The sequence below is a fragment of the Coregonus lavaretus genome (genome assembly GCF_964263955.1).
Source record: "Coregonus lavaretus genome assembly, chromosome: 8".
Lineage (NCBI taxonomy): Eukaryota > Metazoa > Chordata > Actinopteri > Salmoniformes > Salmonidae > Coregonus > Coregonus lavaretus.
Window position 1 is genome coordinate 28564595 of NC_139995.1, and position 20643 is coordinate 28585237.

A 20643-nucleotide genomic window follows, 5' to 3' on the forward strand; every position below is an offset into this window, starting at 1 on the left:
AATCTTTTCTGAAAGATGGTGCATGTCCGTTACACCAGTCGCTGTCCAAGCGGTGCTGTCTGCTGTGCCGCCTTCAGGGTGAAAGAGTAAGCAGGAGTAGCAGAAGACTGCATTAGCTACATCGCAGCCTGCTAGCCAGGTCTTTCGTTCGTACCAATTTTTGGAAAATCCTCAGGTGTAGGACTTTCCCCCTTTAGTAGAAACCTGTTGAATTATTAAATTTGGTCTGGGAGGTCCTAATTGTTTCGTTGCCAATTTATCTTGATTTGTTCGCCGACAAAAAGGAACTTCTTTCAAAGAGACAATCGAGTTGCACTGAACGCTAGCCATCTTGACAGTAGTACGTGAATTGATTGACGCTGCTACCCGCTCTTTTCTTAGTTACGTTCATGGTTATGTTACGTATGACGAAAGCGCGTAAGTGCGAGCCCTCCCGGAACCCATAGAGATTGTATTGAAAGCTCTGATATTTGAAAAAAAAAGATTTTACATGAGAGTCTATGAGAGACTTCTGGGGCGATTTTCAACCTGACTGAAATCGCCCCAAAAGGGGCGGGGCCATTTGAAGCACGACTTTAGCCTGATTGGACATTTAGTGGCAGATCAGACGTCTAGATTAGAACACTGATAACTACTGTTGCCGTGATATAATTGATTAGAAAAAAAATCCCTTCCTTTTCCCGTTTGGCAGTGCGTCGCCCATATCGCCCTAATGAACACACCGCCCCTGAACACGCACCTAAATGCACGCATGACTCCTTTCTATGCGCACCAAAATTACAATCTGTTTTTCTGAATTGCCCTGTGAAAGATCGTATTTTATAACTTAGCTAGTTATGTTGGCAATAGAACAAGCTTTCAAATTATGCCCACCTGACCCAGATTGCGATTTATAATGGTCAGTTTTTGGATTGCGTAAACAACAACAGTAATTGTGTGATGGCAGGGCTGTGTTCCAAACAAAACAACTACAAGATTGCTTGCTCTAGTTCCTCAACGGCACAGCTAGGAGGGTTCAATAAAGCACCTTATAGTTGAAGACTCTTCTTTGAGTCATAAAAGTGTATTGAAATTACTTAGGAACTCTGCACACTTTGGAGAGGTGTGTGGCCACTTGGAGACACCAGTTAGTCCTCTCACTCAAACCCTTGTCATTTTGTTTGTCTTACGTTGCACATACCCTACATTTTCCAGGAATATTCTTATCATGCTACTAAATGTATCCAGAATATTGTCCGATTTCGTTATCAACAAATACAGCAAAAAGTACAGTAAATGTAACATGCACATAAAATCAGTCTTGTGTCAGGTGAACTGTTGTGTCCTCAACTTTTGTCTAATAATGTTCCCACTATTTCCAAACTGTTCCATTTCAATTGCTATCATGCTTATGCACATGCATTTCATATTTCTTCTGTAAGAAACATTTCAATTTAGCCCAGTCCATATAGGCCAATTCCCACGAGTGTAAAGGGTTAATGTTTTAACCCTATCCAAAACCAATCCTTAACCTTTAACTCGCAATTTGAAGTTTGGAGCAACTTTAAATTTGAGGTTTGGAGAAATGTAATGATGCTGAGCAGGAGGAGTCAACCCAGGGTGTCAAAAACACTACGGAATCTGATGTTTTGGAGCACCTTTGAAATTTGAATAAACGTCAGAATCTGAAGTCAAATTGGTAAAACTTTGAGATCTTGTTGCATTCTTAACCTAGCAGAGACATTTTGGTAAGCTTTTTTATTTTTTACTGAGGAGGCACGATGAAACCATGATGTTGCCAGATATTTCAGTTTCCGTTTCCCCTGCCATATATACCATATTTCTGCATTCTAAAGAGAATATATTTATCAGCGGAGCCTGTATTATTAATCAGTGCAGAGTTTAAAGTAAATATGTAGTATGTGTCCTGAATAAGGTTGAAACATGGTCTACATTTAGATTTTTCTTATGGGAGTATCAACAGTGCACTGCCTCTTTGGCCCAAATGTGTGTGTAAAAGTCTAACTTTCTTCTCCCTTCTCTCCAGTCAGTGAGTCTATGCAGGGTTCCAATTACATATTGACTGTTGGAGTTGCCCTGGAAATAATGGGGTGGACCAAAGAATAATATTTTCCAAGCTCATATGCGTATCCATATTAATATTTGTCCCTCTCTCCCTTTCTTTCCACTCTCTCCCTTCCCTTCTCTCTCTCCCCCCCTCTCCCCCTCTCTCTCTTTCTCTCTCTCTCTCTCCCCTTTGCTCTCCCCCTCTCTCTCTCCCCCCCTCTCTCTCCCCCTCTCTCTCCCCCCCTCTCTCTCCACCCCTCTCTCTTCCCCCTCCTCTCTCCAACCCTCTCTTCCCAATGCAGCGTGTGAGGTGGGTTTCTATAAGCCGATGGCAGGTGATGGGTCGTGTGGGAGGTGTCCTCTACACAGCCACTCAGAGACCAGAGCTGCCCTCTACTGCCCCTGTGACACCAGCCACTACAGGGCCCCCACAGACCCCCCTGCCGCACCCTGCACAAGTACGTAACTCACAAACGCACGCAGGCATGCACACACACAGACCGACCAATCCGCTGCACAGTAGGTCCACCTCTCTCACACATGGCCTGGGTGACCTGGGTGATTTGGTTAACTGGGCATATGCTACTTTTCGATGAAATTTTGATTAGAATTTTCCTTTTAGAGGGCCTCTCTAAACACTAGATGAACATAAACATTTGAAAGAGATAATAGAAGCACATTCCACTGGTTCAGGTGATAGTCAGGAAGAAACACATTAAAATATACACCTCTTTCTCTCTTTCCTCTCCTCAGGCCCCCCAACAGCTCCAGTAAACGTGATATCGTCGGTTAACGGTACGTCAGTGAATCTGGAGTGGGGGCGACCGATGGACTCGGGGGGTCGCAGTGACCTGCTGTACAGTGTGCTCTGTCAGAAGTGCTCTGGGGAGGGGGGGCAGTGTGAGGACTGTACAGCAGGGATGGGGAGAACTGGTGGGGGAGAGGGGATGGGAGGAGGGGGTGGAGGGACGGTGGACCACTCTGGGGTGGTCCCGGTGCGGTTTGTTCCCCGGCAGAGCTCGCTGACCGAACCCTGGGTGACAGTTCTAAACCTGGTTGCCCACGCCAACTATACCTTTCGTATCCTAGCGATGAATGCGGTGACTCACTTAAGCAATGAGCCGGCGCCCTTCACATCTGTCAACATCACCACGAACCAGGCAGGTAGGGGACACCTGTATGGATTTAAAACATATACATTTAATCATGTAGGTTGTTTTACCTGTGGATGAAACACATACAGTTTACACATTAAAAATAACATCTCAACAGCTAGGCTGCATGATACATACAGTGCATTCGGAAAGTATTCAGACCCCTTGACTTTTTCAAAATTTTCATACGTTACAGCCTTATTCTAAAATTGATTGAATAAAACATTTTCCTCATCTATCTACACACAATACCCCATAATGACAAAGCAAAAACAGGTTTTTAGAAATTTTTGCAAATGTATTAAAAATAAAAAACTGAACTACCTTATTTACATAAGTATTCAGACCCTTTGCTATGAGACTCGAAACAGGTGCATCCTGTTTCCATTGATCATCCTTGAGATGTTTCTTCAACTTGATTGGAGTCCACCTGTGGTAAATTCAATTGATTGGACATGATTTGGAAAGGCACATACCTGTCTATATAAGGTCCCACAGTTGACAATGCATGTCAGAGCAAAAACCAAGCTCTGAGACAGGATTGTGTCGAGGCACAGATCTGGGGAAGGGCACCAAAAAATGTCTGTAGCATTGAAGGTCCCCAAGAACATTCTTAAATGTTAGAAGTTTGGAACCACCAAGACTCTTCCGAGAGCTGGCCGCCCGGCCAAACTGAGCAATTGGGGGAGAAGGGCCTTGGTCAGGGAGGTGACCAAGAACCTGATGGTCACTCTGACCAAGCTCCAGAGTTCCTCTGAGGAGATGGGATAACCTTCCAGAAGGACAACCATCTCTGCAGCACTCCACCAATCAGGCCTTTATGGTAGAGTGGCCAGACGGAAGTAACTCCTTAGTAAAAGGTACATGACAGCCCAAAAGGCACCTAAAGGACTCTCAGACCATGAGAAACAAGATTCTCTGGTCTGATGAAACCAAGATTGAACTCTTTGGCCTGAATGCCAAATGTCACGTCTGGAGGAAACCTGGCACCATCCCTATGGCGAAGCATGGTGGTGGCATGCTGTGGGGATGGTTTTCAGCGGCAGGGACTAGGAGACTAGTCAGGATTGAGGGAAAGATGAACTGAGCAAAGTACAGAGAGATCCTTGATGAAAAACTGCTCCAGAGTGCTCAGGACCTCAGACTGGGGCGAAGGTTCACCTTACAACAGGACAACGACCCAAAGTACACAGACAAGACAACGCAGGAGTGGCTTCAGGACATCTCTGAATGTCCTTGAGTGGCCCAGCCAGAGCCCGGACTTGAACCCGATCGAACATCTCTGGAGAGACCTGAAAATAGCTGTGAAGCGACACTCCCCATCCAACCTGACAGTGCTAGAAAGGATCTGCAGAGAAGAATGGGAGAAACTCCCCAAATACAGGTATGCCAAGCTTGTAGCTTCATACCCAAGAAGACTCGAGGCTGTAATCGCTGCCAATGGTGCTTCAACAAAATACTGAGTAAAGGGTCTGAATACTTATGTAAATGTGATATTTCAGTTATTTATGTTTAATACATTTGCCAACATTTCTAAAAACCTGTTTTCATTATGGGGTATTGTGTAGATTGATAAGGGGGAAAATAACAATTTAATCAATTTTAACAAAATTTGGAAAAAGTCAAGGGGTCTGAATACTTTCCGAATGCACCGTATTTGGACATATATTGACGCATTGTAGTTGGATAGCCACCCTGTGGTCCATGGAACATTGATGTATGTATGTTCTGGTTTTCTTTTCTTTTTTATGTGTGTGTGTACTTCCTGTTTCCTGCTTTCTGTTCAGCCCCTTCCCAGGTGATAGCCATTCGCCAGGAGAACGCCAGTCAGAACAGCGTCACTCTGCAGTGGCACGAGCCTGACCAACCCAATGGAGTCATAATGGAGTATGACATCAAATACTACGAGAAGGTACAGTAGATACATACAGTAGATACATACAGTAGATACATATATGCGTGTCTGTGTCTCTCTGTCTGTGTTTATGTATGTGGATTGATTTGTGAAAGTGACTGCAAGCATGTGAGTAAGCCTGGCAGCGAAGACAAGCTTATTGCTTTGTGGTTCTGCATACTCTGACACACAGCTAATGAGTTAAGAGTGATCTGAGCAACACACACATAGACCAGCATCCCAACAGTGGGGGTGGTCCCTAGAGACTTGAGGTTGTGTGTATAGAGTGAATAGTGTCATGAACACACACACGCCTGGATGGTGTAGACAGATCAGTGTGGCTGCTGTGTTGGTACAGTTGAAGTCGGAAGTTTACATACACTTAGTCATTAAAACTTGTTTTTCATCCACTCCACACATTTCTTGTTAACAAACTATAGTTTTGGCAAGTCGGTTAGGACATCTACTTTGTGCATGACACAAGTAATTTTTCCAACATTTGTTTATAGACAGATTATTTCACTGTATCACAATTCCAGTGGGTCAGAAGTTTACATACACTAAAGTGACTGTGCCTTTAAACAGCTTGGAAAATGCCAGAAAATGATGCAATGGCTTTAGAAGCTTCTGATAGGCTAATTGACATCATTTGAGTCAATTGAAGGTGTACCTGTGGATGTATTTCAAGGCCTACCATCAAACTCAGTGCCTCTTTGCTTGAAATCATGGGAAAATCAAAAGAAATCAGCCAAGACCTCAGAAAAAAAATTGTAGACCTCCACAAGTCTAGTTCATCCTTGGGAGCAATTTCCAAAAGCCTGAAGGTAACACGTTCATCTGTACAAACAATAGTACGCAAGTATAAACACCATGGGACCACGCGGCCGTCATACCGCTCAGGAAGGAGATGCGTTCTGTCTCCTAGAGATTAACGTACTTTGGTGCAAAAAGTGCAAATCAATCCCAGAACAACAGAAAAGGACCTTGTGAAGATGCTGGAGGAAATAGGTACAAAAGTATCTATGTCCACAGTAAAACGAGTCCTATATCGACATAACCTGAAAGGCCGCTCAGTAAGGAAGAAGCCACTGCTCCAAAACCGCCAGAAAAAAGCCAGACTACGGTTTGCAACTGCACATGGGGACAAAGATCATACTTTTTGGAGAAATGTCCTCTGGTCTGATTAAACAAAAATAGAACTGTTTGGCCATAATGACCATCGTTAAGTTTGGAGGAAAAAGGGGGTGCTTGCAAGCCGAAGAACACCATCCCAACCGTGAAGTACGGGGGTGGCAGCATAATAATAATAATAATAATAATAATAATAATAATATGCCATTTAGCAGACGCTTTTATCCAAAGCGACTTACAGTCATGCGTGCAATAATTTTTGTGTATGGGTGGTCCTGGGGATCGAACCCACTACCTTGGCGTTACAAGCGCCATGCTCTACCAGCTGAGCTACAGAGGACCACATGCTGTGGGGGTGCTTTGCTGCAGGAGGGACTGGTGCACTTCACAAAATAGATGGCATCATGAGGAAGGAAAATTATGTGGATATATTGAAGCAACATCTCAAGACATCAGGCAGGAAGTTAAAGCTTGGTCGCAAATGGGTCTTCCAAATGAACAACAACCCCAAGCATACTTCCAAAGTTGTGGCAAAATGGCTTAAGGACAACAAAGTCAAGGTATTGGAGTGGCCATCACAAGGCCCTGACCTCAATCCTATAGAAAATGTGTGGGCAGAACTGAAAAAGTGTGTGCAAGCAAGGAGGCCTATAAACCTCACTCAGTTACACCAGCTCTGTCAGGAGGAATGGGCCAAAATTCACCCAACTTATTGTGGGAAGCTTGTGGGAAGCTACCCCGAAGCGTTTGACCCAAGTTAAACAATTTAAAGGCAATGCTACCAAACACTAACTGAGTGTATGTAAACTTCTGACCCACTGGGAATGTGAAGAAAGAAATAAAATATTAAATAAATCATTCTCTGTACTATTATTCTGACATTTCACATTCTTAAAATAAAGTGGTGATCCTAACTGACCTAAGACTAAGGCTAAGGCATATGTAAACTTCCAACTTCAACTGTATCTCAATCTGGGCAAACTCCTGGGGTTACTACTAGATAAGTCTGCAATATCAACACTGCTTTGTACAGACTGTCTTTATCACAGCTCTCCTCCACCAGGATAAGGAGCAGCCAAGTTACTCCACCCTGAAGGCCAAGGGGACCACGGCCCGTGTGTCTGGCCTGAAGCCTGGTACCAGGTACATCTTTCAGGTCCGGGCCAGAACCTCGGCAGGCTGTGGACACTTCAGCCAGAACGTGGAGATCCAGACCGGGAAAGCAAGTAAGAGAATGAGAGTGGAGCACTATTTGCATTTGTAGAATCTCTCATTAGGTTTCAAAGTGCTTTGTATTCTATTGGTGTCTATTGGTGCCAACTTAACCTCACCCAACACCACCTGTCTGTAGTATTTTTACAGACTTTACTGTAGTATTTACTGTAGTGTTTTTGCGGACTACTGTAGTATACTATAGTATTCACTGTTTTTTTTGCAGAGTACTGTAGTATACTATAGTATTTTTGCGGGCATGACTAGTATTCACTGTAGTGTTTTTGCGGACTTTACTGGAGTATTCACGACAAACAACTCAAAATCAAATTAAAGTTTATTGGGTGGTAATGCAACATATTGGATGCCAACCACCATAAAACCTAATTGAAGAAGAAGAAGAAGAAGCTCCAACAGTGCAGTAATACCTACCAATAAAAAAAACTATAAGCACATCATCCAGAATTTTTTTTTGAATAATAATATCAGAATGAGCAAGAATGTAAATAAATATACATATGATGTATATAAATATATCCAAACAACTCTCACAAACAAACTTTCACAAACAACAACCAGTATGCATCATTGAAATGTGAGGACAAGCCTTTTATTATTTAAAAGAGATTAGAAGAGGACTCCCTCACCATTGTTTGTTTTGTATAGTTGATATTGGCCACCAATGGCGGCGAAATGCTAACATCTCAAACAGCCATTTTGAGTCTATTGATCTGTTCTCTTTGGTACTTGTAGTTCCCTGCCATGTATCATCTCCATTAGCTGAATCTAGAAAGACTTAAACTGAACTGCATCTCTGCCTCCGCCAGCTCTTTAACTAGATGGGCATAACCCTCACCTAAACCTCAATCAGTTACAATCTTGTACATGAAAAATATTGTATGGCAGGCTGGGAACCAAAGTTTTGGTCAGTGGGCACCCTTATTAAAATCAAATCAAATCAAATCAAATTTTATTGGTCACATGCGCCGAATACAACAGGTGCAGACATTACAGTGAAATGCTTACTTACAGCCCTTAACCAACAGTGCATTTATTTTAAACAAAAAAGTAAGAATAAAACAACAACAAAAAAAGTGTTGAGAAAAAAAGAGCAGAAGTAAAATAAAGTGACAGTAGGGAGGCTATATATACAGTAAAATAAAGTGACAGTAGGGAGGCTATATATACAGGGGGGTACCGTTGCAGAGTCAATGTGCGGGGGCACCGGCTAGTTGAGGTAGTTGAGGTAATATGTACATGTGGGTAGAGTTAAAGTGACTATGCATAAATACTTACTTAACAGAGTAGCAGCAGCGTAAAAAGGATGGGGTGGGGGGGCAGTGCAAATAGTCCGGGTAGCCATGATTAGCTGTTCAGGAGTCTTATGGCTTGGGGGTAGAAGCTGTTGAGAAGTCTTTTGGACCTAGACTTGGCACTCCGGTACCGCTTGCCGTGCGGTAGCAGAGAGAACAGTCTATGACTAGGGTGGCTGGAGTCTTTGACAATTTTGAGGCCCTTCCTCTGACACCGCCTGGTATAGAGGTCCTGGATGGCAGGGAGCTTTGCCCCAGTGATGTACTGGGCCGTACGCACTACCCTCTGTAGTGCCTTGCGGTCAGAGGCCAAGCAGTTGCCATACCAGGCGGTGATGCAACCAGTCAGGATGCTCTCGATGGTGCAGCTGTAGAATTTTTTGAGGATCTGAGGACCCATGCCAAATCTTTTCAGGCTCCTGAGGGGGAATAGGCTTTGTCGTGCCCTCTTCACGACTGTCTTGGTGTGTTTGGACCATGATAGTTCGTTGGTGATGTGGACACCAAGGAACTTGAAGCTCACAACCTGTTCCACTACAGCCCCGTCGATGAGAATGGGGGCGTGCTCAGTCCTCTTTTTTTTCCTGTAGTCCACAATCATCTCCTTTGTCTTGGTCACGTTGAGGGAGAGGTTGTTGTCCTGGCACCACACGGCCAGATCTCTGACCTCCTCCCTATAGGCTGTCTCATCGTTGTCGGTGATCAGGCCTACCACTGTTGTGTCGTCGGCAAACTTAATGATGGTGTTGGAGTCGTGCCTGGCCATGCAGTCATGGGTGGTAGGTGGAGAACTTGCAGGTAATGTATAAAAACACCCCTTTGTCATGTTCAGGTGATAGCTTTGTACCTGTGTATAGTCTACAGTGAGGGAAAAAAGTATTTGATCCCTTGCTGATTTTGTACGTTTGCCCACTGACAAAGAAATGATCAGTCTATAATTTTAATGGTAGGTTTATTTGAACAGTGAGATACAGAAAAACAACAAAAAAATCCAGAAAAACGCATGTCAAAAATGTTATAAATTGATTTGCATTTTAATGAGGGAAAAAAGTATTTGACCCCCTCTCAATCAGAAAGATTTCTGGCTCGCAGGTGTCTTTTATACAGGTAATGAGCTGAGATTAGGAGCACACTCTTAAAGGGAGTGCTCCTAATCTCAGCTTGTTACCTGTATAAAAGACACCTGTTCACAGAAGCAATCAATCAATCAGATTCCAAACTCTCCACAATGGCCAAGACCAAAGAGCTCTCCAAGGATGTCAGGGACAAGATTGTAGACCTACACAAGGCTGGAATGGGCTACAAGACCATCGCCAAGCAGCTTGGTGAGAAGGTGACAACAATTGGAGCGATTATTCGCAAATGGAAGAAACACAAAATAACTGTCAATCTCCCTTGGCCTGGGGCTCCATGCAAGATCTCACCTCATGGAGTTGCAATGATCATGAGAACGGTGAGGAATCAGCCCAGAACTACACGGGAGGATCTTGTCAATGATCTCAAGAAAACAATTGGCAACACACTACGCCGTGAAGGACTGAAATCCTGCAGCGCCCGCAAGGTCCCCCTGCTCAAGAAAGCACATATACATGCCCGTCTGAAGTTTGCCAATGAACATCTGAATGATTCAGAGGAGAACTGGGTGAGTGTTGTGGTCAGATGAGACCAAAATCGAGCTCTTTGGCATCAACTCAACTCGCCGTGTTTGGAGGAGGAGGAATGCTACCTATGACCCCAAGTACACCATCCCCACCGTCAAACATGGGGGTGGAAACATTATGCTTTGGGGGTGTTTTTCTGCTAAGGAGACAGGACAACTTCACTGCATCAAAGGGACGATGGACGGGGCCATGTACTGTCAAATCTTGCGTGAGAACCTCCTTCCCTCAGCCAGGGCATTGAAAATGGGTTGTGGATGGGTGTTCCAGCATGACAATGACCCAAAACACACGGCCAAGGCAACAAAGGAGTGGCTCAAGAAGAAGCATATTAAGGTCCTGGAGTGGCCTAGCCAGTCTCCAGACCTTAATCCCATAGAAAAATCTGTGGAGGGAGCTGAAGGTTCGAAACCTCAGCCTCGAAACCTTAATGACTTGGAGAAGATCTGCAAAGAGGAGTGGGACAAAATCCCTCCTGAGATGGGTGCAAACCTGGTGGCCAACTACAAGACATGTCTGACCTCTGTGATTGCCAACAAGGGTTTTGCCACCAAGTGCGAAGTCATGTTTTGCTGAGGGGTCAAATACTTATTTCCCTCATTAAAATGCAAATCAATTTATAACATTTTTGACATGCGTTTTTCTGGATTTTTTGTTGTTGTCGTTATTCTGTCTCTCACTGTTCAAATAAACCTACCATTAAAATTATAGACTGATCATTTCTTTGTCAGTGGGCAAATGTACAAAATCAGCAGGGGATCAAATACTTTTTTTCCCTCACTGTATATGTTGGTGTTGCTATTGGTTTATTCATGTGACCAACCATTTTGTGATCATGCTGTCTTGAAGAAATGTTTGGGGTGTTGTCGATTGTTCTGAATGGTATGTGTTGAGTTTGACCATCAGTGAATTTATTCATGTGTGGCAATATTCAAGATGTTCATTATGTAAAGACACTGCAATAATGTCATTTTGTTTTCAGTTGGTTTGTTTGGAGAGGCTTTGCTGGTTTGAGGTCCAGGCAGTTTATTAGCAGCACCCTCCAATAAGGTGACTGTCTTTAAGTAAAGTCATTTGTATTTTTTAAATATCTATTGTTTATGTAAATGCAGTGGTTAACTCTTCTTTCTTTTCTACCATCAGAAGTACAGTATTGTTTGTCACTGTTTTTTGTGAACTTGGTCAGCTGAATCTCTGAAAGCATTGTTGTATTTCAGAAAGCTATCTAGTGGAAGTAACAGATCTGAGAAGTAATTTTGGTGTCTTCTTAATGTGTGTTATTTATCTGTGTCAAACAAGCAAACCTAATCCTCTAAACTGTGTCTTATGTTCTGGTTGAGGTGTTCTCCTCATTAAACAGTAACTGGCGTAGTCATTTTAGCTAACCCTAGTAAGCAGGTGTTACTACAATATACTACAGTAATGTCTGCAAAAACACTACAGTGAATACTACAGTAAAGTCTGCAAAATCATTACAGTGAATACTATAGTATGCTACAGTAAATACTATAGTATACCACAGTCATGTCCACAAAAACACTACAGTGAACACCACTGTTCTGTCCATTTTGACACTCCACAAAGCAAGTCCTGCTCGCTCTAGTTTGATCTTATCTTGATTATTGCCCAGTCATGTGGTCAGGAGCTGCAAAAAAGGACAAACTGCAGCTGGCCCAGAACAGAGAGGCACATCTTGCTCTTCACTTTAATCAGAGGGCTAATATCAATACTATGCATGCCAGTATGTCTTGGCCAGAGAGACTGACTGCATCACTTCTTATTTTTATTAGAAACATTGTGTTAAATTCCAAATTGTTGTTTTTGCGGACATGACTGTAATATACTATAGTATTCACTATAGTACTATAGTAAAAACACTGCAGTGAATACTATAGTAAAGTCTGCAAAAACACTAAAGTGATAATTTAGTGCAGTGTACTATAGTACTATAGTATACTGTAGTATGTCCGCAAAAACACTACAGTGAATACTACAGTATATTCCACAAAAACAATACTATAGTATACTACAGTCATGTCTGCAAAACACTACAGTGAATACTATAGTATACTACAGTCATGTACACAAAAACACTACAGTGAATACTATAGTATACTACGGTCATTTTCTCAAAAAAACTGCCATGAATACTACAGTAAAGTCTGCAAAAACACTACAGTGAATAGTATAGTATATAAATATGGTAATACTACAGTATTTATACCATAGTATATTATAGTATATTTTCATGTGGGACAGAATGGTGCTGGGTTAAAGAGCCATGAGTGTCAGTGGGACCAGGAAGCCTTCAGACAATCCCTTAATGCTATAGACATGTGCTTTGTGTGAGGGTCACCCCTGTCAGGAAAGCTTGCTGCTGCTGACCTAAGCCTTAAAGAGCACTGAACACACACACACACACACACACACACACACACACACACACACACACACACACACACACACTCTCACACAAACTGGTTGTGTTGTTGTGTGTGTCCAGTTCCTCTGCGCTACGACACTATGACCATCATCTGGATCTGTATGGCCCTGGTCTCTGGCCTGGTCACCTTCCTGGCCATCGTCATCTGCAGGAAACGGCAAGGCAACTCTTTCTTACACTACACCACTACCCGTGATGTGGATGAGTCCTCTCTGACTCTACGTCACTCATATACGTATGTGGGATATTTCTTACACTACCTCAACAAGGGTTCAAGTAAATTGTACCATTGTCTCCATAGGATTCATTTATTTTATGATCAACATTCATATTAGTATTTTATTTTTTATCCTTAATCTGTCTCTTATGTCCTATACCCATATGCATTGAAATCCATAGGATCACCTCTAATACCCTCTAGTGGTTCTCTGTAGCTCAGTTGGTAGAGCATGGCTCTTGCCATGCCAGGATAGTGGGTTTGATTCCTCCGATCACCCATCCGTAAAAAAACGTATGACTGTAAGTCGCATTCGATAAAAGCGTCTGCTAAATGGGGGTAAAACATATTTTTTTACCCCCATAGGCTCCAGTGCTACAGTAACTGTTCCCATGGTGTGTCTATCTTCAGTCCAACAGTCCCACAGTCCCACAGCATAGGAAACCAAGGAGATAATCTTTCTAACGTTGTTCCACTAATGCTTTAATTAGCCCAGAGTAGTTCTCAGATTATGGCATGTGTTTGTTAGCAGTGGAAAGTCAGGTCATCTCCCAGAGTTTATGCATAGGTTGTGTTCAGACCCAGCTGAGTTTTGTACTTTTAAACAGTGAGTTTAATTATTATGGAGGTTCATGTTAGTTAAATAACAATGAAAATGTTTTCACTTATCCCTCTCCTTCTCACTTTTGATGTCTACAACTTACATCTTCCACAAATAATTTGTGGATTTAATTATTTCCAACTTCAATGCATGATAGCGTTTTCTGAAAGATAGAAAGAGAGGAAAACTGTGAGAAGTGTGGAGTATCCCCGTGTGACTCTAAACTATTCTGAAGACTTAAATATCTCAACATCCTTGGATGATTAAAATGCCTTTTAGAGTTAATTAACTGCTATGATGAGACAGACAATTCGATGCTCTATAAACCACATAGCTGAGAAGACTTGGAAATAGAAAATAGAAAACATCATTTTCATTTTTCTGTGTGTGTTTGATGTACAGACACTGTGGCTATAGCAAGGCCTTCCAGGACTCTGATGAGGAGAAGATGCACTACCAGAATGGCCATGGTATGTTTGTATTAGCCTTCACTCCAGTGTGACTTGCCTGGTTAAATAAAGGTTAAATAAAATAATGTTCATCCTCAGTGTACACAGTTCACTTCCCTTTTGATTCAGAGTTATTGAGGTAGAAAATCTCAGTTCTGCAGTCTCTCTCTCTCCATCCTTGCCCTCTCTCTCCCTCCTCTCCCTCTCAGTCTCTCTCTCTCCCACCCTCCTCTCTCTGTCTGTCTGTCTGTCTGTCTGTCTGTCTGTCTGTCTGTCTGTCTGTCTGTCTGTCTGTCTGTCTGTCTGTCTGTCTGTCTGTCTGTCTGTCTGTCTGTCTGTCTGTCTGTCTCTCTGTCTCTCTCGCTCTGTCTCTCTCTCTCTCTCTCTCTCTCTCTCTCTCTCTCTCTCTCTGTGTGTGTGTGTATCTCTCCCCCTCTCTCTCTATCTACCTATCCCTCTCATTCCTGTGACAGTCTCATGTAGCATATTGTTTCCATCCAGTGGTATGTGGACCAGATGCTAATGTTGTTTATTTTAGTGTTATTCCCTGACGCGCGCTTCTACATCGACCCACACACCTACGAGGACCCCTGCCAGGCCGTCCATGAGTTTGCCCGAGAAATTGAAGCTTCCAGGATCAGAATAGAGAAAATCATTGGGTCAGGTAAACTGAAAATCATTGGCTGAGGTAAAGGCTGCGGTGTGCAGCGGAGAGGGATGGCACAGTGGAATCAGAGCGTCGCATGTGGCTGTCAATCAAACACAGAGACACACAGGGAATACTAACATCACACTGGCACAGCAGGACATGGTAAGACACAGGTGTCATAATCATGGCTGTTAACAATTACCTTTAGAGTTGTAGTTGTTGATAAGACACATTAGACGGAAAGGGGAAAGAATGTAATTACGTGTTCTGTGACTTTTCAAAGCACAAAGCAGGAGATGAGATTAGGAACATTTTATTTTTGTTCGAATTAATCTGTCACTCAATGAATAGATTAGTCTATATTGAGGCATATACTTAAACGTGTGTGTGTGTGTGTGCAGGTGAGTTTGGGGAGGTGTGTTATGGCCGGATGCGTCTCCCAGGGAAGAGAGACATTCCAGTGGCTTTGAAGACTCTGAAGGCAGGATACAGTGACAAGCAGAGGAGGGACTTCCTGGCCGAGGCATCAATCATGGCCCAGTTTGACCACCCTAACGTCATCCACCTGGAGGGAGTGGTCACACGCAGTAAAATTCAATTTGATTTGATTCAACTCCATTTTCAGTTTGATGCAATTCAATGTCTTTTCAGCGTATTAATTCAATTCAATAAGTAAGTACATACAGTCATTGAAATAAGAATGAATAGACCAGATGCTAATGGAAGCTCTAACCCTGGCAATTGACTGGTAAACTCGCAATGGCTGCCTGGTATTGTGATGCAATAATTTCCATGGTCTTTTGGAATGTTCTATCAACTGATGCTGGATTGCCATGATAATATAGAATGTTCATTCAAATAATGCTAACTGATATGGCTCATGCAGTGGAATGTATTTTTGTAATGTCAGTTATCACAGCACAGATTGAAGGGTACACTTCCTGCTTTTACTTCCTGGCATGGGTACACTCAAAATGGCTGCCAGTCCACCCATTATGCCATCATTGACTTGAATGGAAACGCCCTTTCTATTCATTCTTATTTCTATGCATACGCCTACCTGGTGTAAGTTACTCCTGTATAGTTACTGTGGAATAACTCTTCCTCTCTCCCTTCCTCCATCCCTTATTCCCTTACCCCCCCCCCCCCCCCCTTACTCCTTTCCCCCCTCATTCCCTCCCTTTCCACCCCCCTCCCTTCCTCCAGGTAAACCAGTCATGATCATCACTGAGTACATGGAGAATGGATCTCTGGACTCTTTCCTGAGGGTTTGTTGCTTTTATAAGGATTTCATCTATTTTTTCCATACGCTCTCACTCTCCCGCTCTCCCACTCTCACTCCGACTCTCACTCTCCCTCTTTCTTTCTCTTGTAGATACTTTAAAATAGTTTTTGAAGCACTTGACATCTGAAATGTCAATCAATATGCCTGTAACTAACACTACAATCTCTCTCAATCTCAATCCCCATTCTTCTCCTCCTCATCTCCTCCTCTCAGCGACATGATGGTCAGTTCACTATAATCCAGTTGGTGGGCGTGATGCGTGGCATTGCGGCGGGTATGACCTACCTGGCAGACCTGGGCTACATCCACCGCGACCTGGCAGCTCGTAACATCCTGGTCAACAGCAATATGGTGTGTAAGGTGTCTGACTTCGGCCTGTCCAGAGTCCTGGAGGACGATCCTGATGCAGCATACACCACCAGCGTGAGTTCACACACACTCTAATGATAGCTAAATTCTAAAACTCTAATATACACTAGGTTATAATACTGTTGTAGCCCTAGTTCTCTAGTTCTGGTTCTGTTTTCTATTCTGTGGTGATGCCAGTGGTTGTTCTAGTTCTGGTTCTGTTTTCTATTCCGTGGTGATGCCAGTGGTGGTTCTAGTTCTAGTGCTGTCCTGTTCCCTTCAGGGTGGTAAGATTCCAATCCGCTGGACAGCGCCGGAGGCCATCGCCTACAGGAAGTTCTCCTCGTCCAGTGACGTGTGGAGCTATGGGGTGGTCATGTGGGAGGTCATGTCATATGGAGAGAGGCCATACTGGAACCTCACCAATAGAGATGTGAGTGGAGTGGACACACACACACACACACACACACACACACACACACACACACACACACACATACATAGTACATGGAAACCACACACACACTCATAAGAAAACATGTGCATGTGATGATACCTGCATATCTCTCTCTCTCTCTGTGTGTGTGTGTGTGTGTGTGTGTGTGTGTGTGTGTGTGTGTGTGTGTGTGTGTGTGTGTGTGTGTGTGTGTGTGTGTGTGTGTGTGTGTGTGTGTGTGTGTGTGTGTGTGTGTGTGTGTGTGTGTGTGTGTGTGTGCGTGTGTGTGCGTGTGCGCGTGTGTGCGCGCGCTTGTAGGTGATAAAGTCAGTAGAGGAGGGCTACAGGCTACCTGCTCCTATGGGCTGTCCAGGTGCTCTACACACTCTCATGCTGGACTGCTGGCAGAAGGACCGCAACGAGAGGCCCCGGTTCTGCCAGATCGTTACGGTTGTAGACAAGCTCATCCGGAAACCGGAGAACCTCAAGTCTATGGACACACTGTGCAGGTGAACAGGCTGCTAGGCAACCATCTCCTGGGCAATACAGATTGCTTGGTAATCATTGGACAACGCATTGCAAATCCATTCTCTACTCATCTGTCAAACATGAGCTGTGGGATAAAGTTACAGCCCAAAGTTTCCCTCAAACTTCCCAGGCTGACGCGAGGGAGACATGTTGCCTTAAGAGAGCAAGGAATGGCCGTGTTCATTTTCTAATAAGATCATCTCTGATAGACGTGCGCTCTGTTAAATAAGAGCCTGGCTATGATATTGACATTGATCGTCGGGGAATCAGAGAGCAGAGAGAAGAGCGGCTAGAGTTAGAGTTGGACCTGTGTTAAATTGCTTCTTTCAGATCCATGGTCCCATAGAGTTACTGGTGCATGTCGGGGAGCTGGAGGGATGAGGAGAGGAGGAGGAGAGGGGGAGGAGGGGGGTGTTAAGGATTTCTCCCCGTATTAATCTAGCCAAACCGGCCATCCTGCAATCAGAGCAGCCCCTTCTCTATCATTTTAACTGCTATTGATTTTCTGCCTTAGCTGCTAGTGCATTTCAATACCTTTTTTTCCTCTCCACCTCTTTTTTTCCACATCTCTCTCTTGGTTCATGCCTCCCTTCTCCCTTCTGTCTGTATATTTTTCCTATCTCCTTTTCTTCCTCTTTTCTCTCTCTCTTTCTCTGTTTTTCCCTGTTTTTCTCTCTTTCTCTCTCTCTCTTTCTCTCTCTCTCTTTCTCTCTCTCTCTTTCTCTCTCTCTCTTGCTCTCTCTCTCTCTCTCTCTCTCTCTCTCTCTCTCTCTCTCTCTCTCTTTCTCTCTCTCTCTTTCTCTCTCTCTCTTGCTCTCTCTCTCTCTCTCTCTCTCTCTCTCTCTCTCTCTCTCTCTCTCTCTCTCTCTCTCTCTCTCTCTCTCTCTCTCTCTCTCTCTCTCTCTCTCTCTCTCTCTCTCTCTCTCTCTCTCTCTCTCTCTCTCTCTCTCTCTCTCTTCTCTCTCTCTCTCTCTCTCTCTCTCTCTCTCTCTCTCTCTCTCTCTCTCTCTCTCTCTCCTCTCTCTCTCTCTCTCTCTCTCTCAGGTTAGGCACACCACCCATGATAGACAGAAGTATCCCAGACTTCAGCAGCTGTAGTTCTGTGGATGAGTGGCTGGACACCATCAAGATGGGCCGATACAAGGACCATTTTGCTGCAGGAGGCTACCTGACCCCTAGGCCACATCATAGGCATGAACCAAGGGTGAGAGGCAAGGCCAGGGCATCACACTCCAATCACATCATCCAAATGTCATCGATGCTTAACAGTAATTTAGGCTCTGTGTGAGTGTGAGTATGTGTGTGTGTGTGTGTTCATATGTGTGATGAGTATGTTCATGTGTGACTCTGTTCCATCTCTGTGTGTCCTACAGGGATATCCACAGGCTGGGGGTGACACTGATGGGCCACCAGAAGAAGATCATGACCAGTGTACAGCTGATGCGTGTCCAGGTGCTCAACAGAAGTGTGCCCTCAGTGCACGTATAACTTCAGCCTCGAGGCTTCTCCAGCCAGCTGATTGTCAAATCTAGCCCCAGGCTTCTGAGGCCTAGTGGAACTCATGGGAATTGATCTATGACTATCAGAGAAACTACAAGAGGAGTGTCTGGGTGACATTTTGGTTAACATTTCAAGACCTCTTCCTTGAGAGATTGAAACTTTAAGAGGACGGATATGAAGGGACTCGAGTACCGTAGCCTATCAAGTCCAAAGGACATTTTTATCTTTGTTTTTCCTATTCAGATATGTTTTATGTCTTGTTTGTAAAAATTGAAGGACTGCCTTAATCTCCACAAATGATTTAAATGTTGTTGTATACAAAGAGAGATTTTATTAATATTAATGTATCAGTTAAGTATACGTTACAATGGATCTGAGTGATAGCCTAGCGTACAGTAAGAGAGAGACTGGCAGGGGCTGGAGCACTGAGCTGTGTCCCCCAGCACACAGCTTCTCCTATGGTTCCCCTGAGAACCGGCACCAGGCCCCCCCCCCCACTTACATGGCACAAGAAGACCCTGGACCTGAACCTGACAGTGGATAAACAGCAACAACCTTGGCGGCTCACCAGAAAGGCCAAGTCTCCTCCATTGAGGAAGAGGCCAGTTTCACCCTTGGCCATGAAAGATAACAAGAGACACAATCTCACACAGTAAACTTTAGAAGGACCCTAGGAGAGAAGCACTGTGTTCTCTCCCTGGTACAGCTGCGTAGCGCACAACTACTGTAGAACAGATGTATGGATGATGGCTTATTGTGATTATAGTGTTTTGACTCTGTGGTGGTAAGAAGATAAAAACAAGGAATAGGGGAAGTGCTGTATGTGGAATGTTTTTATCTAAATACTCTGGAAACAATATTATTGACGTCCTAGTTCCACTGTGCAATCAAAAAAATTGTTTTCTCATGCACCTACAGTTGAAGTCAGAAGTTTACATACACCTAGGTTGGAGTCATTAAAACTTGTTTTTCAACCACTCCACACATTTCTTGTTAACAAACTATAGTTTTGGCAAGTCGGTTAGGACATCTACTTTGTGCATGACACAATTAATTTTTCCAACAATTGTTTATAGACAGATTATTTCACTTATAATTCACTATATCACAATTCCAGTGGGTCAGAAGTTTACATACACTAAGTTGACTGTGCCTTTAAATCAAATCAAAAGAAATCAGCCAAGACCTCAGAACAAATTGTAGACCTCCTCAAGTCTGGTTCATCCTTGGGAGCAAATTCCAAACGCCTGAAGGTACCACGTTCATCTGTACAATCAATAGTACGCAAGTATAAACACCATGGGACCACGCAGCCGTCATACCGCTTCTGTCTCCTAGAGATGAACGTACTTTGGTGCGTAAAGTGCAAATCAATCCCAGAACAACAGCAAAGGACCTTGTGAAGATGCTGGAGGAAACAGGTAAAAGTATCTATATCCACAGTAAAACAAGTCCTATATCGACATAACCTGAAAGGCCGCTCAGCAAGGAAGAAGCCACTGCTCCAAAACCGCCAGAAAAAAGACAGACTACGGTTTGCAACTGCACATGGGGACAAAGATCGTACTTTTTGGAGAAATGTCCTCTGGTCTGATGAAACAAAAATATAACTGTTTGGCCATAATGACCATCGTTATGTTTGGAGGAAAAAGGGGGGACTTGCAAGCCGAAGAACACCATCTGTGAAGCATAGGGGTGGCAGCATCATGCTGTGGGGGTGCTTTGCTGCAGGAGGGACTGGTGCACTTCACAAAATAGATGGCATCATGAGGCAGGAAA

At 43.7% G+C, this 20643-nt stretch overlaps 1 pseudogene across 1 annotated transcript in view; it reads left to right on the top strand.

Moving 5' to 3' along the window:
* The window catches only part of LOC311133988 (ephrin type-A receptor 8-like), a 145142-nt pseudogene extending 125361 nt beyond the window's left edge, over nt 1-19781 (top strand). Inside the window, exons 6-19 of the transcript XR_014615377.1 lie at nt 2349-2504; nt 2800-3210; nt 4988-5112; nt 7289-7451; nt 12912-13008; nt 14072-14139; nt 14657-14782; nt 15169-15354; nt 15974-16035; nt 16266-16475; nt 16684-16833; nt 17155-17345; nt 18409-18568; nt 18738-19781. The product of XR_014615377.1 is annotated as an ephrin type-A receptor 8-like (transcript). The remainder of the gene's footprint in view (nt 1-2348; nt 2505-2799; nt 3211-4987; nt 5113-7288; nt 7452-12911; nt 13009-14071; nt 14140-14656; nt 14783-15168; nt 15355-15973; nt 16036-16265; nt 16476-16683; nt 16834-17154; nt 17346-18408; nt 18569-18737) is intronic.
* Nucleotides 19782-20643: the final 862 nt, after the last annotated feature.